The sequence below is a fragment of the Schistocerca cancellata genome, chromosome 2, assembly GCF_023864275.1.
Source record: "Schistocerca cancellata isolate TAMUIC-IGC-003103 chromosome 2, iqSchCanc2.1, whole genome shotgun sequence".
Classification (NCBI taxonomy): domain Eukaryota; kingdom Metazoa; phylum Arthropoda; class Insecta; order Orthoptera; family Acrididae; genus Schistocerca; species Schistocerca cancellata.
In genome coordinates, this window is record NC_064627.1 from 1,109,515,506 (window position 1) to 1,109,534,948 (window position 19,443).

The window sequence follows — 19,443 nt, forward strand, 5'->3', positions numbered from 1 at the left end:
ACTGTTTAGTGTTACGCTTGACTGCCTGTCTCACCTACACTGTGGTTAGAATTTCCTCCCCAGACCGACCCTTGGAGCACTTCTGAGCACCACTGTTTATTGTTTGTGATTGTCATTTTATTTGGTCGCAGTTACTGTGCCAGGTCTCCAGCCGTGTATTAGTATTGTCTGTTTTATGCTTAATATATGGCCTTCAGCCGAACTTCATGACAGCTATTTTGAGATTAGGCCTTCAGGCGTGTTTTATTTAAAATTCTTGTTGCTCTCAGTCTGGGCCTTCAGCAGCGTTTGCTTCAGAAGCTGTGGCTTTAATATGTAAATCCTTGTCTGCAAAGTTTCTCTTTAATTATCTTGAATTCTTGAAACGGCCTTCAGCCATGTTCTGTAAATGTTTAACTCAAGCATGTTTTAAATTATTCTTGAGTAATTGTTTGGGCCTTCAGCCGACAAGATACTTCAAGTTTTCTTAAAATATTTTTCTGTTGTACTGTGTAAAACTTATCTTTAAAGCCTCTCTTTTATTCTGTAAAGAAACATTTTTGTGTTGGGCCTTCAGCTGAAGAATTAACTTCAATTTTCCTTAACATGGCCTTTAGCCGGAATTTGTAAATGCTTGGCTTTTAAGGAGTTCCTTAGCCGATCTGAAATATTATTTCGGCCTTTAGCCGAGAAGATAAGGCATTCAGCCGTTATTTTAAATCCTGGTGTTTTAAAAGCAATCATTCAAACTTATTCTGGAGAAGTTACTTGGGCCCTCAGCCGTGAATTGATCTTTGTTGTTTTAAATAGAAAACTGTGCATTGGCTTGAGGAATAAACTTGTGTGTGTTCTTGTATAACTAACAGTAATTGACCTTGGACCCTTTCCACAACCTGATCCGCTCTGTAATGCGAAACACCAGATTTCGACATTCCCATCCAAACCCAATTAACGAAGCTTGAAACATTACATTTCATTCAACCCTCGCATGTTTGATACTAGTAGACTTCTTTTAGCCAAGAATGTCCTCTTTGCCTGTACTAGTCTGCTTTTTATGTCCACCTCGCTTCGTCCATCATGCTTCCTAGGTACCAGAATTCCTTTGCTTTTGTCTACTTCGTGGTCCCTGCTTTTGATGTGAAGAGTATCGATGATCTCATTTCTGCTGCTTATCATTACTTTCGACTTTCTTCGGTTTCCTCTCATTTCAAGACGTGTGCGCATTAGGGTGTTCATACCAATCGACAATTCTTCCAGTTCCTCCTGACTGCCAATAACGATGTCAAAGTTATCAGCGAATCTTACACATTAGTTGTCTTTAATGCAATGTTCCCAGTTGTTTTCCACCCAAACAACAAAAGAGTTTCCAGCACTATCCGCTCCTCGGCACTCTTCAAGAAGTCTATTGGCAGATCGATGGCACTCCTCATTGCGGAGGTCTTTAGTCCCCATTCATTGCTGATGATTTTTTATTTAAAATATAAAGCTCGTGCCAAGCTGCCATGCAGGGGCCGTTTACGTCTAGGATGCTAGACTGGAGATAGTTTCGCATCTTTTCGACTCATCTTCGATGCTATTTCCCTTACAAGATTCTTTAAATGCTACCTGAGCTGGCCAGTCAGAACTTCTACCGGCCTCTAGCGATGCAACCTTGAAATAGTGTCATGCTAAGGGGATAGCTCACTTGGAACTATACCTCATAGTACCTTTTAACTACCGAATATGGCTCCATAATAATGTGGGTAAGCAGTATAGCTTTAATTGGTGAATGTAGTGAAGAATCATTCTCACGTGCTGAGAAAAACTCCCTATTTTTACTACGAACGTTGTCACTTGAAACACACATTTAGCCTTGATCAAGTTGCTGCAGACATCATATTTTGTGACAGCTTTGGCAAGGAAGCTAACTGCACTTGTTGCCAACAGTATAATTCTCTTCTCCTCCTCCGTCAAGCAAACATTAGGGGAAACTTGTGGCACGGACTGGTAGTGGCTCGGACTCAAAACTTACGATTGAAAGTCAAAGATACGTTGAAGAGAATAAGTTATCTTTGATTAATAAATAAATCTTCTTGTGTACACCATGCATTAGCTTTGCAGTAACTGGAATATTATGGAGCAGAAGAAACGCTCAACTGTGTTTCATTTCGTACGTGCAAAGTAGGAAGCAGAGAGTTGTCCTCCAATTTCAACAACGATGCGGCACATCGCGAATTCCTCTCCTGCGCCAACCTTTTCATTTCGGAGCAGCACTTACGGCTTATGTTTTCCATTTTTTGCTGGACATGTACCAATCACTGTCTTCCTCTTGTAATATCGTCGAGAGAATTTCGTATTTCATTGTATTCTCTGTCTTACGAAGCGTGTACGTGTGTCAAAGCATCAGTACGAGGTTTTTTTCTTTTATTTTGTGATATGTTACCATACAGCATGTCTTTTGCGGTCTAACTGTGTTGGTGAGGCAGTAAATATATCCACGGGGCAGTGACACTGCGTCACTGCAATACACTTTGGAGGTGTAGCGGTGGGACTTGGGAGTCCCGTACCACCCTCCAACGGTAACAGTACTACATCAGTCAGGCATAAAGGTTTAGTCCAACGTGGGCAGGTGAGGTGGGAAGGTAGAATGGGGCCTAGTCCCGCCAAGGGATGCATCCGTGGTGGGCGGTCGGGCCTAACGTTATCTCCGATTCCTATAGGATGGTTGGGGGGACCAGATGTCGATGCCAGCGGCGTGGGAGTGTGGTCCCAACGTGGTGCAGGCCATGGACAGTGACGGCATGGCATCCACTTTCTCATAGAGCGGCAGCGCGTTGTCGTCTTGAGTGGGACGATATTCGCTCTCTCTTGGAAAGTGACAATTCTCGTAAGTGCAAAAGCTTGCAAGGCGCTACAGCGTCTACCACCTTGGTACCTTCACAAAGACTTCGCTGTATGGGCAACTATTAGTAGTACACTTAAAGATCTAGTGGCTGCGAGTGGCAGCAGTGATGCTAAAAAAGAGACTGTTGTACTTTGTATCTCTGGCTTTGTTAGCCGACTTGGATTTAATTTCTAATATTTTTTTATGTCGTCTTCCTAGCAGGAGTAGAGAGAGGTATATGTGATTGTATGAAAGGGACAGTCAGCCATTGCAATCGGAATTGTGACTTACATGTTTGGTATTTATATAGAAAAGGTGCAAGTATTAAAAACCATTGTAATTCGAAAGAGCTCATCTTGATGAAAAAACGGCGTATATAATCATCGCCAAAGACAACAAAACAGGAAAAGGCAATTCCTTCTTTTAAACACCCGATACTTCGCATTGGGCATTATGTATGTTTAAGTTTTACCAGCGAGATTTACATCGTCTGGCGAAAATAATTTCAAGAGCCTGCTTCGAATTTATAACAACACGGATGAAAACCAGCGACGAGTGACAGTGCCGTCTTTCCTCAAAAGTAACATTCAATAGCCCGGACGCGAATTTATTCTCGCTACAACGATTGAGGATCTGCTGCCTTTTTCATTTCTCTCCAGTTTTTCTTTGAAACTGTGCAGAATCATCAATACTATAGCGTCGATCGCCGAAGCAGTGGAGTCCGGGATCGACATCGTTGTGATTCAGAAGAATTCTTCCTCCAGCGAATCGCTATTGCTGGAGATACAAAATAATCATTAATATTACTATTTTCAGAGAATCTTCAAAAATTTTGTTGGGAAAAGCCCTGCAATTAACTTCATAAACATTCCTAATATTCTTGCTTTTTTCATTTCTTTTATCTGCCCTGTCCCTCAGTACAGTACACATTCATTCAAGAAGAAATTAGTACATTATTGCAATTAACTTGGGGAAGGGATATTATACACTATAGCTTTAACCCTCTACAACTCACTGTAGTATCACGGAAGTCACTCCCTGATGTCTTAAGAGGCATCCTATCATCCTGTTCCTTTTTAACCCTCTACAGCTCCCTCTAGTATCACGGAAGGCACTCCCTGATGTCTTAAGAGACATACTTCCATCCTGTTCCTCTTTCGTGTCAGAGTTTCCCATGTATTACGTTCCTCGCCAGTTCATCAGAGAACTACTTCTTTTCTTACCTTGTCAGTCCATCAAATTTTCAATATTCGTCTGTAGCACCACGTCTCAAATGCTTCTGTCCTCTTATCCTTCGGTTTTTCCGCAGTCCGTATCTCACTACCATACAATGCTGTGCTCCAAACATACATTTCTTCCTCAAATTAAGGTCTATGTTTGATACTAACAGACTTCTCTTGGCCAGGAAAGCCCTTTCTTTGCCAGTAACAGTCTGCTTTTGTATCCTGCCTGCTCCATCTGTCATGGGTTATTTTACTGCCTAGGCAATAGAATTCCTTATCTTCATCCACTTCATGATCACCAATCACGTTGTTAAATTTCTCGCTGACCTCATTTCTCCTACTTTTCATTGTCTTTCCTCACTTTACGGTCAGTCCATGTTCTGAACTCGTTAGACTGTTCATTCCATTCAACAGATCCTGTAATTCTTCTTCACTTTCTCTGAGGCAGCAATGTCATCAGCGAATCTTGTGGTTGATATCCTTCCACCTTGAATTTAAATCCACTCTTGAACGCTGCTTATACGCCAGCAACTTTTTGGACAGACAGTGTATGCATCATCATGGGATTTATCGTTGACAGTATTGACTCATTCAGAAGGAACTGCTGCGTTCATTCAGCGAACACTAGGCGGAAAAACGGTAGCACTTGGATACCTTAAGCACTGTATAGAAATGTGTGCTCTATTCATCATACATGATTTTCAGTGCATTTCCAGTAAAACTAGCCGGCCGCAGTGGCCGAGCAGTTCTAGGCGCTTCAGTCTGGAACCGCGCGACCGCTACGGTCGCAGGTTCGAATCCTGCTTCGGGCATGTATGTGTGTGATGTCCTTAGGTTAGTTAGGTTTAAGTACTTCTAAGTTCTAGGGGACTGATGACCTAAGATGTTAAGTCCCACAGTGCTCAGAGCCATTCGAACCATTTTGAACCAGTAAAACTGAATGTGGTAAATACACTCCTGGAAATGGAAGAAAGATCACACTGACACCGGTGTGTCAGACCCACCATACTTGCTCCGGACACTGCGAGAGGGCTGTACAAGCAATGATCACACGCACGGCGCAGCGGACACACCAGGAACCGCGGTGTTAGCCGTCAAATGGCGCTAGCTGCGCAGCATTTGTGCACCGCCGCCGTCAGTGTCAGCCAGTTTGCCGTGGCATACGGAGCTCCATCGCAGTCTTTAACACTGGTAGCATGCCGCGACAGCGTGGACGTGAACCGTATGTGCAGTTGACGGACTTTGAGCGAGGGCGTATAGTGGGCATGCGGGAGGCCGGGTGGACGTACCGCCGAATTGCTCAACACGTGGGGCGTGAGGTCTCCACAGTACATCGATGTAGTCGCCGGTGGTCGGCGGAAGGTGCACGTGCCCGTCGACCTGGGACCGGACCGCAGCGACGCACGGATGCACGCCAAGACCGTAGGATCCTACGCAGTGCCGTAGGGGACCGCACCGCCACTTCCCAGCAAATTAGGGACACTGTTGCTCCTGGGGTATCGGCGAGGACCATTCGCAACCGTCTCCATGAAGCTGGGCTACGGTCCCGCACACCGTTAGGCCGTCTTCCGCTCACGCCCCAACATCGTGCAGCCCGCCTCCAGTGGTGTCGCGACAGGCGTGAATGGAGGGACGAATGGAGACGTGTCGTCTTCAGCGATGAGAGTCGCTTCTGCCTTGGTGCCAATGATTGTCGTATGCGTGTTTGGCGCCGTGCAGGTGAGCGCCACAATCAGGACTGCATACGACCGAGGCACACAGGGCCAACACCCGGCATCATGGTGTGTTGAGCGATCTCCTACACTGGCCGTACACCACTGGTGATCGTCGAGGGGACACTGAATAGTGCACGGTACATCCAAACCGTCATCGAACCCATCGTTCTACCATTCCTAGACCGGCAAGGGAACTTGCTGTTCCAACAGGACAATGCACGTCCGCATGTATCCCGTGCCACCCAACGTGCTCTAGAAGGTGTAAGTCAACTACCCTGGCCAGCAAGGTCTCCGGATCTGTCCCCCATTGAGCATGTTTGGGACTGGATGAAGCGTCGTCTCACGCGGTCTGCACATCCAGCACGAACGCTGGTCCAACTGAGGCGCCAGGTGGAAATGGCATGGCAAGCCGTTCCAAAGGACTACATCCAGCATCTCTACGATCGTCTCCATGGGAGAATAGCAGCCTGCATTGCTGCGAAAGGTGGATATACACTGTACTAGTGCCGACATTGTGCATGCTCTGTTGCCTGTGTCTATGTGCCTGTGGTTCTGTCAGTGTGATCATGTGATGTATCTGACCCCAGGAATGTGTCAATAAAGTTTCCCCTTCCTGGGACAATGAATTCACGGTGTTCTTATTTCAATTTCCAGGAGTGTAAATGTAAATGTTGTGTGACTAGGGCCTCCTGTCGGGTAGACCGTTCGCCGGGCGCAAGTCTTTCGATTTGACACCACTTCGGCGACTTGTGCGTCGATGGAAAATGAAATGATGATGATTAGGACAACACCACACCCAATCCCTGAGCGGAGAAAATCTCCGACCCAGCCGGGAATCGAACCCGGGCCCTCAGGATTGACATTCTGTCGCGCTGACCTCTCAGCTACCGGGGCGAACACTGTACGTGGTCAAATCAATGTTTAAAAGTTTTCGTGTGGTCCAATCCCACTATTTTGCACAGCAGTATTTGAGAACATTTTCTTGTAAATTTATATATTCGTATTCTCTCTCATGGTTTTTCCTCATTGTATTAATTCTTAAATTCTTCTGCTTATAAATCTTCTAATCAACATTATGTAACCTACGTAGTACTGACTCTTTGGCTCGCATGATGGTATAGTGGACAGCACATCTGGCTACTAATCAGAAGACCCACAAATTTCAATTAATTACACTCCTGGAAATTGAAATAAGAACACCGTGAATTCATTGTCCCAGGACGGGGAAACTTTATTGACACATTCCTGGGGTCAGATACATCACATGATCACACTGACAGAACCACAGGCACATAGACACAGGCAACAGAGCATGCACAATGTCGGCACTAGTACAGTGTATATCCACCTTTCGCAGCAATGCAGGCTGCTATTCTCCCATGGAGACGATCGTAGAGATGCTGGATGTAGTCCTGTGGAACGGCTTGCCATGCCATTTCCACCTGGCGCCTCAGTTGGACCAGCGTTCGTGCTGGACGTGCAGACCGCGTGAGACGACGCTTCATCCAGTCCCAAACATGCTCAATGGGGGACAGATCCGGAGATCTTGCTGGCCAGGGTAGTTGACTTACACCTTCTAGAGCACGTTGGGTGGCACGGGATACATGCGGACGTGCATTGTCCTGTTGGAACAGCAAGTTCCCTTGCCGGTCTAGGAATGGTAGAACGATGGGTTCGATGACGGTTTGGATGTACCGTGCACTATTCAGTGTCCCCTCGTCGATCGCCAGTGGTGTACGGCCAGTGTAGGAGATCGCTCCCCACACCATGATGCCGGGTGTTGGCCCTGTGTGCCTCGGTCGTATGCAGTCCTGATTGTGGCGCTCACCTGCACGGCGCCAAACACGCATACGACCATCATTGGCACCAAGGCAGAAGCGACTCTCATCGCTGAAGACGACACGTCTCCATTCGTCCCTCCATTCACGCCTGTCGCGACACCACTGGAGGCGGGCTGCACGATGTTGGGGCGTGAGCGGAAGACGGCCTAACGGTGTGCGGGACCGTAGCCCAGCTTCATGGAGACGGTTGCGAATGGTCCTCGCCGATACCCCAGGAGCAACAGTGTCCCTAATTTGCTGGGAAGTGGCGGTGCGGTCCCCTACGGCACTGCGTAGGATCCTACGGTCTTGGCGTGCATCCGTGCGTCGCTGCGGTCCGGTCCCAGGTCGACGGGCACGTGCACCTTCCGCCGACCACTGGCGACAACATCGATGTACTGTGGAGACCTCACGCCCCACGTGTTGAGCAATTCGGCGGTACGTCCACCCGGCCTCCCGCATGCCCACTATACGCCCTCGCTCAAAGTCCGTCAACTGCACATACGGTTCACGTCCACGCTGTCGCGGCATGCTACCAGTGTTAAAGACTGCGATGGAGCTCCGTATGCCACGGCAAACTGGCTGACACTGACGGCGGCGGTGCACAAATGCTGCGCAGCTAGCGCCATTCGACGGCCAACACCGCGGTTCCTGGTGTGTCCGCTGTGCCGTGCGTGTGATCATTGCTTGTACAGCCCTCTCGCAGTGTCCGGAGCAAGTATGGTGGGTCTGACACACTGGTGTCAATGTGTTGTTTTTTCCATTTCCAGGAGTGTATATTCGTATTCTCTCTCATGGTTGTTCCTCATTGTATTAATTCTTAAATTCTTCTGCTTATAAATCTTCTAATCAACATTATGTAACCTACGTAGTACTGACTCTTTTCATCACCAAATAGATTTGGCTCGCATGATGGTATAGTGGACAGCACATCTGGCTACTAATCAGAAGACCCACAAATTTCAATTAATTACTTCAGCTTCTGCCCTCATCATTGATCAACTTGAGATGCACAGCGTCTCCAGAAAAATGTCATTACATCGGATCAACAGCTCACCTATGTCTGAGATGTGGGCAGTATTTCCCCATTCTATACAAAGCTGGGGCCATAGTCCAATATTGGAGAGCCTTAGGGATAATAATGATTTAAGAAGGGGAAAACGAAGATGGGCTGAGATGTGAATTGAAGTTTGTGTTAGGGAGGGCATTGAAGTAGAGTACTGTGTGCAATAGTTAATAGCGTATCTGTCTATAAGTAGGATACTGCTTTGGAACTAATTATAATTCAGCATTACAGCTTCTGTCCTCATCGTAGATAAAAACGCATTTTTAGACCTCGGCATTTACACTAGTGGCCATTAAAATTGCTACACCAAGAAGATATGCAGATGATAAACGGGTATTCATTGGACAAATATATTATACTAGAATTGACATGTGATTACATATTCATGCAATTTGGGTGCATAGATCCTGAGAAATTAGTACTCGGAACAACCACCGCTGGCCGTAATAACGGCCTTGATATGCCTGGGCATTGAGTCGAACAGAGCTTGGATGGCGTGTACAGGTATAGCTGCCCATGCAGCTTCAACACGATACCACAGTTCATCAAGAATAGTGAGTGGCGTATTGTGACAAGCCAGTTGCTCGGCCACTATTGACCGGATGTTCTCTATTGGTGAGAGATCTGGAGAATGTGCTGGCCAGGGCAACAGTCGAACATTTTCTGTATCCAGAAAGGCCCGTACAGGACCCGCAATATGCGGTCGTGCATTATCCTGCTGAAATGTAGGGTTTCGCAGGGATCGAATGAAGGGTAGAGCGACGGGTCGTAACACATCTGAAATGTAACGTACACTGTTCAAAGTGCCGTCAATGCGAACAAGAGGTGACGAATAAACGCTTCCAATGTGCGTTCACCGCGATGTCCCCAAACACGGATGCGACCACCATGATGCTGTAAACATAACCTGGATTCATTCGAAAAAAATGACGTTTTGCCACTCGTGCACCCAAGTTCGTCGTTGAGTACACCATCGCAGGCGCTCCTGTCCGTGATGCAGCGTCAAGGGTAACCGCAGCCATGGTCTCTGAGCTAGTAGTCCATGCTGCTGCAAACGTCGTCGAACTGATCGTGCAGATGGTTGTTGTCTTGCAACGCCCCTATCTGTTGACTCAGGGATCGAGACGTGGCTGCACGATTCGTTACAGCCATGCGGATAAGATGCCTGTCATCTCGACTGACAGTGATACGAGGCCGTTGGGATCCAGCACGGCGTTCCGTATTACCCTCCTGCACCCACCGATTCCATATTCTGCTAACAGTCATTGGATCTCGACCAACGCGAGCCGCAATGTCGCGATACGATAAACCGCAATCGCGATAGGCTACAATCCGACATTTATCAAAGTCGGAAACTTGATGGTACGCATTTCTCCTCCTTACACGAGGCATCGCAACAACGTTTCACTATACTTGAAAAAAGAGACAGCATTGGTCGTATATTTTTTAGTATCGCAAAATCGATTTTCTTTCACTGAGTGACCATCTTCAGTGCTAAATTGTATAACTTAAGTTAGGATGCACTGTTGTCAATAAGCTTACGGCAATCACATAGACATAGTGAAAGGTCTCTGTTGGATTCCTTTCATGTTTAATTTCTTAAATCTGTTGCCATTTATGGAATAAATTCCTCTTCTAAATGTACTGTGGCGTTTCTGACTATCTGGGAGGAGACTGAGCAGTGGAACGTGTTACTTTTACACATAAACAAGAACGATCTGTCACACTACTACACTTTAAAGCACAGTTTATATGTAATTCTTATATGTAATTCATGTCACACAGTCTCATACGGAACATACATCCGCTTTCTTTTATATACTGTATATGATAAGATACTGTCATCCCCCTTCCCTGTTGTGTGAGAGGATGAATGAGCATATGTATTTCTAGTTGCATGCTTGAGGGTAGCAGACAAGGCTGTCTGCTAGAGAACAGTAGGACCAACGTCGGAACAGGTAGCTACGCTTCCTAAAAGCAAAGAGGTTTCTATCCTTAGTATGGTCCTGTCCGTCCATTGTCATGTTGGTATAGGAAGCTGCCCCTCTGGCCACTTCCGTTGGTCTTTGTGAGACCGAGGAAGCACGCTGGGCAGTAGGCAGTTGCAGGGTGGCCGTGGCGAGCGTCTGAAGTGGTAAGATCTCCGGCTAAGCGCGTGTCTGTTAAGTCCGTAGGACAATGGATTTCTTAAGTTCAGCCGAACTGAAAATTTAATCACCTTGATTTCAGGTTTAGCTCTAAAATATCTAATGCTATCTTAAAGTGCAGCGGAGTGTAATTCTCGTGTTAAATTCAGATTATTTTGCGGTAGTTGCTTTGTTACCACTTTGTGAGTAAAGTGGAATCACGTGTTGATCAGTAACTCTAACTAAGTTCATCAATCTTAAATGCGAATGTTTGTGTGATTATAACGTCTCGCCTTGAGAATATTTTTTTAATATAGCAACTTTTCTTTATACTTTTCTTTATGTTCAACCCACGTGGGGTGTACTTTGCGAGACCAGTACCACGTGCTTATACAACTGTTTGACCCATCAGGTTAATAGTAAGACGTTAGTAACCAGTTCAAGGTTTTTCTTTTGTCAATTGCTTTTCGATCGAATTTATTTTAATTACCAAAATTAAAAGTAACAACATTACACATGGTGACCCTGTTCTGTGATTCCGCTAGACTCTGGAATCTCTGAAATGTTAGATTGCGAGCGTGTTATAATCTTAATTTTTTTTCCCTACAGCGCTCAAACAACTTCTGCGTTGTTTCCGAGCAGACTTTCAAAAGATTCACGGCGTTGTTGATCGGCGTTGCGTTGTTCGTCTTGTTTTGTTTTTTATATTTGTGTGTTTTATATGTCTGTGTTTTTTTTTCTCGCTTGTAAATTCCACTGTTTCGATCAAAGATAAAAATTTGTTTTGCGTGTGAAAAAGTGCGTACTAGGTTGGGTATCTTTCGTGTGACTGTCGTAATTTTTGTGGGACACATTTATTTTGATTAGTGTGTCGCATACCGGTTATAAATTGCACTAATGCAGACACGTAACCAAACTAAAAGTAAGCGGTCCGACAACCTAAGCAACATGGACCAAGGGGATAATTTAATTTCGAATGTTAACGCGTCGGGCGGTTCCGAAAATGCAATGGGGAATACTTCAGACGAAATGCAAAACAGGACGAACGGGCTCACAGCAGAGCCAGAAATTAATTTGCCTCCTACTAACCAAATTGATTTGGCAGAACTCATGAAAGCCTTATTGCAACAAAATAAAGAAAACGCAGAGAGATCAGAAAAATCGTTCCGAGAACAAAAAGAAACATCCGAAAAATCGATCCGCGAGCTAGGCGAACAAATAGACGAAAAACTAATCCAGCAGACAAATAAAGTCGACAAGTCGATGCAGAGAGTGTCCGATGATATCTCACAAAGAATAAACAATCTGGCAAGTGAGATAAAAAGTGATATTATGAAAGAATTAGGCCGTACATTTGAACAAATCGATGATCGTCTCCAAGCTTTAGAACAGAGCAAGCGAAGGGGTGATACCGAATCTAAAGAAAGCGAAGAACGGCTACTTAGGAATTTCCAAGAGCTGAGGGAAGAATGCCAAAGGGAACACCAGCAGGTAATCTCGAGGGTTCAAGAGGCGGAAACGCGTTGTCCCACGTCCGTTAGCAACACAATAGCGGACAACAGTTTAGCGATCCACGCGTTGGAACAGCAAGTAGAACAATTGAAGCAGACTGGGGCGGAGGACAAGAGACAAATTGATGATAAGATTGCGGCATTAGCGGACATTGTAGGCACGATGAAGCTGACGGAAAGCGAGAACAATACTACACCGGTAGCGGCCGCAGAGACCGAAGAAGTGCGTTCGCTTCTGAAATTTCAGAAGGGACAGTTCGAAGTGAACAGGCAAAACAGAGCTGTAACAGGCGAATTACAAGAACGCGTGGCGCATCTGGAAAACCGCATGGCGTGTGATTCCGAATTCGTCAATAGCATTAAAAATAGCCGTACGAACAGTGCAGAGAGGGACTCCGGCCACGAGGGAGATTTTGACGACAGGGAAAAATGTAATTTAAGGGGCAGACATGAGAATAATAGAAACATTCAAGGGCCTCGCCAGGAGGAAATGCGGGGATTTGATTTCAAACATTTCCTTACGGTGAGAAAGTTTGAGATATTCCGAAATTCGCAAAAAGGAATACATCCACGAGCATGGCTCGAGCAATTTGAGTTCTGTCTGCCTCCCGACTGGGCAAGTTCACATAAGATAGAATATATGTGTGGCTATTTGGAAGGCGAACCGGCGATTCGCATGAGGTCGGCAGCGCGTCACTGCAACTCCACTCGGGAGTTTCGACAAGCCTTTCTGTCCGCCTATTGGTCGGAAGCGGCACAAGATAGAGTAAAGCATGGCATAATTATGCTGCCAAATTTGAACCAGTCTGGTTTCGGCAGCCCTGCACGCCTATTCGACCACATGCTGCAGGCAAATCAATTCCTATACGACCCATACGGGCCTGCGGAACTAATTAGGATATGCATCACCAAATTGCCGATGCACTTGCGGCACGTCATTCTTGCGGGACGATGCAAAGAGGACGTGGAAACGTTCAAGACGCTTCTCCAAGAGTTGGAATACAATACAGGAGAATGCCCGCCTAATCAGGCACAAAGTTATTACGGGGCACAGCAGCGCGACCGCAGTCGTGGCCGTATTACTAATCAACGGCGTGACTGGTCGTCGCGACGCGAACGGAACAATAATCGGGACAGGCCGTATAGAAACTGGGGTAACAGTCGCGAACACAGGTGGAACAACGGAAATGATCGAGGACGTAGACAAGATCGTGAACGCTACAGGTACGGCAACCAGAATCGACACTATGATGAATACGGAGGGAATAGGACTGTAGGCGGAGCACCTCATGATGTTGAAATTCGGCCGGCTAACCCTAGACATAATCCAGCAAATGGAAATCAACGAAACCGGCAATGACAAACGATCAGCGCAGTAGGCGCCCAATCGGAACAAATGAGCGACATGGCAAATGAGTAGAAAGGACAGTGAGAAGTAGAGAGGACGGTGAGGAGAAATAATTGATTAGTTTAAATTTGTGACGTATGCATTTTGAATAATATGTTAGTAAAAATAATGATAAAGCTGTTTCTATGTGATTGATTGAAGTGACGTTTTTAGTTATTTTTCTTTCCTTGTGCAATTAGGATTTAGTTTGATTCAAACGTGAAGATAAAAGGTTTCTTTGTGAACGAGTAAAATGCTGTTTATGTTTTTTTTTTGTGTGTAAATTGAAAAGAATCGCTCCTGAGGAAAGCAAGATCGTTGCTGAATTAGTGCATAAACTCAAGGGAATATCCGATCTGTGGGTATTATGGGTCTGGCAAACCCAGGTCCCCAGCTGTTAGTAGCCTTGTTTCCGATTTTCTGCTTTCAGTGCTACTATCTACCTATTACTATTCTATATCTGTCAGTATAAATGAGGATCTCTTACTATAGTATGCGTGCTGTATGAATATTTTAAGATAGGAGAACTCTGAGAAAGGAATGAGTAAGTTTGGAATCTTGAAAACAGGATGCGATAATACGATTGTTGAACCATTGGCTTCCAATATGCGATGATATGTTAATATTGATGATATATGTCTTTTTTGTTCTTTATAGCTGAGTACGTAAAGTGCTGTCTGTGGATTTCGTAAGTATATTGATTCCCTTCAAGGTGAAAGAAGAATTGTGGTTTGTGTAATTTACGTGGCTCTGAAATATTATTGTGGTAGTCAAATACGAGCAGCTTTTCAGCAAATGGAGAATGGAACGGAAATATGGATCCTTTTTGTAGTCTTGATTGATGTTGAGCCAAAGCCTAAAAAATTATTCTGCGTTAATACTTGTCCTAGAAAAGCGACGTTTATGTGTTTTGCTGATGCTGTGAGCATTACAGCTTACTGTTTTCGCTGGTGCGGGATGCACTGCAGCCTATATGATTTGTACTGAGGAAATTTCCCTCTTGAAGGTAGAGGATGATTAAATAATTTTGATTATGGGAACGAAGGAAAGCTTGGTTTAAGGTAATAAGGATAAAGCAAAACATTTGTCATTTAAACTACAGGAGGATTCGGATCTTTTGTGTCTGTTGTAAGTTCAATATGTTAAGATGATACTGTTTTACAGAATAGAGGTGACCACAATTTTTCCATTCATGAGAAATGAATCCAGAATAACCACCACAGGCGAAATAACTGATTTGGAAGCGAAGGGTAACGTAAAGAAGGAACGAAATAGCAGCAAAATGGGTAAGAAAATGTAATATAACCTGTATAATGCAAATATTTTTAACCTTCTCAGAGTCATCTGCGTGATTAATTGTTGTGATAACGTAATTTTAGGTGAAATTCTCTTACTGTTTTATGTGTGAATATATGAGTATGATAAATGTCTAATTGCGAGTCTCTTTTCAGGTGTGCGAACTGGTATAAATGTTTTGGCGTGTAAATAACCATTGTTCTTTTTAATGTGTATGTTTAAGGAAAGTTCTCCATATTTATCATGTGACAAGACGTATGCCGCGAGCGTCAAGAGGAGGACGAATTAGAACAATGTTGTAGTGGTGTAAACACTTTGTTGAAGTAGCATTGAAGTAGCTTATTGGCTTAACTAGTAGTGGATAGAAGTAGAATATTGAGTAATGCATGTTTATGGGTAGTTAGTTTGTAGAATAGACAACAGGTGTGCATGTATGTGTGTGTAAATAACATGTGAACCCTATGCTGTCCTGACCTATACTTGCACAAGGTATAATCCTATTCATTTTAGTGAATTAATAAATAGCATTTGATTTATTAAAACGTAAGTGAACCACATTAGTGATGTGGATTTAAATATTATATTGTCAGTTTATTTAAATTTTTATTTTTATACTGTCAAGTCATTTCACTTTTTTTTTTTTACATTGTCAAGTCATTTAAATTTTATTTTATATTGTCGATTCATCTAATTTTTTTATTTAAAAAAATATTAAGTCTCACTTTGTTCTTAAAAATTGTGAAAGACAATACTAAGTGGTATTATGTATGACATTGTGTAATCACATAAGGATGATGAAAAATTTCTGTGAATGCAGTTGAGAACCTGAAAGCGAACCGGCAAAACTCTTAAGAGACAGCGGGAGCAGCCGGACTAGTTGTAAACTGGCGGGTTTCCCAGCGGGACACGCTGTCATCCGGGCCACTTTGTGAGCGCGGCCGACAACAAAAGGAGAGTAAGCGGCAAACACTTTCCCTTGTACCTGGAGCTAATGGGCGGCCGCCCCGGGCGACCCTTCCTCGAGGCGATGACCTGAGATGGGCGAGCGGTCCACCGCGCGGAAATCTATCTGCTGGCAACGCACCACACGCACGCGACCGTGACGAGACGGCCGCGGTGAAACAACACAAAGGGCGTGGAGCCTTTTGACAGGTACTGCCCAGAGAAACTTGCAGACGTCAACGACGCCTATCGACATTTCCTGATGGATGCCTACTGTCAAGCGACAGTAAATCTTGGTTCGATGTTCTCTGGTCGCTAAGGGTGGCACAAAAGAAGAGCCATTAAGTGTCATCCTTGCCCGAGAATATCAACCTGGCGTATCAAACGAGGATACCGCACGAATTTGACAATACAAACATGGAACCAAATCGAGATGTACGTGACACGAGAGAAACTTCATGAGAGGGCAGAGACGGCGGGATCGCACGCAACAGATGGACAAAAATCCCTACTGACAGCTGCGGCGACAAACCCCCCCCCCTTTCCCCTATATTGTGCCTCGGAACAGTGGAAGTACTGAGTGTGTCAGTGAACAGTGATTATACGGTTCTTAGTCCAGTGCATATACGTGTGTTTCTGTCAGAGAAACTCTGACTCGTGTGTTTTGCAGGAGTTCGATTTATTGGTGTTTATTAGACTGACTCTTGTATTTTGCAGGTGTTCTATTTATCTTTTTTAGACTTTGACTCTTGTATTTTGCAGGTGTTTTATTTATAGGTGTTTTTTTGTTTTAAATGTTGACTATTGTACTGTTTTATTTATCAATGTTTGTTTTTGTGTGATGTATTAGATTTGTGATATTTTGTTTCGTAAATTCATTGCTGTGGTCTTGCTTCGTTTATCAGTCAGATAGCTTTTTATTCTCATTGAACTGTGATCGATTAGCCTTTGCATGGGGCATATTTACTGTGAGGAACCCCTTAAGGGTAACAATCACATAATTATTGTAGTTTCAGTATAATGACACAGTGCTCATTGTTTGCTAGCTAATTGAAATATAGTAGAGTGATTAAATGAGTGCCACATAGTTATTTTAATTCTACAAATTATTAGTTTTATATGATATAGAATTTTTTTGCGATAACCACTTTGTAAAACATGTTTTTTCTCTTAACATTTTGTTGCTTTTGCAGATTGTGCATTGTTATGTTCTGCTTTTTAATACCGATGTTATTTGATGTTCTTTTTTTAATTGCTGTGGCACCTTTGCTATTTTCATAAATTTTGCTTGTTAATAAACAGTCATAAATTTTCCTGTGATCAGTTGGCTCTTGCAGTGAGCAAATACTGGTGAACTCCATAAGGGTAACAACCAGAAATTGTTTTCATATTAATGACACAGGAACCATTGTTTTTACTTGCTGACCGAATTAGGTCTACAATATCTTTTAAATAGGTGTCACAGATTGTTTTTTGTTTCCTCCTTGAAATTGGTAGATTCTAAAGATGTGTTGAAATTATTGTGTTTTAGCAAGTAGCTGGTGACCTTTTGCCTTTTCTTTATTTTTTTTAGTTTAAGTAGGGTGTGAGAAGCCTGCTTGGGAATGTCCTAGCATGGCCAGAAAATTCCCTGCACAGTCTTTTCCCGGAGCGTTGGGGTTATGAAAGGTCTCTGTTGGATTCCTTTCATGTTTAATTTCTTAAATCTGTTGCCATTTATGGAATAAATTCCTCTTCTAAATGTACTGTGGCGTTTCTGACTATCTGGGAGGAGACTGAGCAGTGGAACGTGTTACTTTTACACATAAACAAGAACGATCTGTCACACTACTACACTTTAAAGCACAGTTTATATGTAATTCTTATATGTAATTCATGTCACACAGTCTCATACGGAACATACATCCGCTTTCTTTTATATACTGTATATGATAAGATACTGTCATCCCCCTTCCCTGTTGTGTGAGAGGATGAATGAGCATATGTATTTCTAGTTGCATGCTTGAGGGTAGCAGACAAGGCTGTCTGCTAGAGAACAGTAGGACCAACGTCGGAACAGGTAGCTACGCTTCCTAAAAGCAAAGAGGTTTCTATCCTTAGTATGGTCCTGTCCGTCCATTGTCATGTTGGTATAGGAAGCTGCCCCTCTGGCCACTTCCGTTGGTCTTTGTGAGACCGAGGAAGCACGCTGGGCAGTAGGCAGTTGCAGGGTGGCCGTGGCGAGCGTCTGAAGTGGTAAGATCTCCGGCTAAGCGCGTGTCTGTTAAGTCCGTAGGACAATGGATTTCTTAAGTTCAGCCGAACTGAAAATTTAATCACCTTGATTTCAGGTTTAGCTCTAAAATATCTAATGCTATCTTAAAGTGCAGCGGAGTGTAATTCTCGTGTTAAATTCAGATTATTTTGCGGTAGTTGCTTTGTTACCACTTTGTGAGTAAAGTGGAATCACGTGTTGATCAGTAACTCTAACTAAGTTCATCAATCTTAAATGCGAATGTTTGTGTGATTATAACGTCTCGCCTTGAGAATATTTTTTTAATATAGCAACTTTTCTTTATACTTTTCTTTATGTTCAACCCACGTGGGGTGTACTTTGCGAGACCAGTACCACGTGCTTATACAACTGTTTGACCCATCAGGTTAATAGTAAGACGTTAGTAACCAGTTCAAGGTTTTTCTTTTGTCAATTGCTTTTCGATCGAATTTATTTTAATTACCAAAATTATTGTGGAGTTATACGCTTTGTGTAAACCAAGTTGACCACGTGGAGCATGTGGTGTAATCATCAAAGTAGCCCTCAGCTATTCTTTTTGCGAAGACTTCACAAAGAGTTAATATGAATTTAGTATACCAGTGTGTGGTAATTACATGACGGACAGGATTGTGGTATGAACGTAATTTCTTTGGGTAAAAACTGAATCTGTTGGTTGTGGTTAATTTGTTCTTGCTTATGTTTCAATGTTCTTCGTGTGTTATTTTATGAATGGAGTGTTGTATGCAGTTTTCCAAATCTTGGCTCCATATTTTATGTGTTCCGTAAGATTACAATCTCACATTCTTTTCAATCGTAAATAAGGCACCAGCTCAGTTATAACTCACGTATAATATGCTGAAATTTCAATGAACAATCTTAAAATAAATTTCCAAATATAAACTGATTTCTTTCTTTTTATTTAAATTCTCCTTTTTATATATATATATATTACCGGTTTTGTCTGTTTGGTAAACCTAGACTAAATATCTGATGAAATAGTTGCCCAGTAATCCACGGTTAACGTCCCCAGACAGATCACAGCTTTTAACCCACTTGCATTGTCAATTAGCACCGATTTCAGCATACCAAATTAAAGTTACAACCTTACACATCAGCATACCAAATTAAAGTTACAATATTACAATAGAGTCTATGTGATTGCCGTAAGCTTATTGACAACAGTGCATCCTAATTTAAGTTATACAATTTAGCACTGAAGATGGTCACTCAGTGACAGAAAATCGATTTTGCGATAGTAAAA

At 43.5% G+C, this 19,443-nt stretch overlaps 1 protein-coding gene across 1 annotated transcript in view; it reads right to left on the reverse strand.

Moving 5' to 3' along the window:
• The window catches only part of LOC126163131 (galactoside alpha-(1,2)-fucosyltransferase 2-like), a 362,444-nt gene that overhangs the window by 214,200 nt on the left and 128,801 nt on the right, over window positions 1-19,443 (reverse strand). The window lies entirely within an intron of this gene.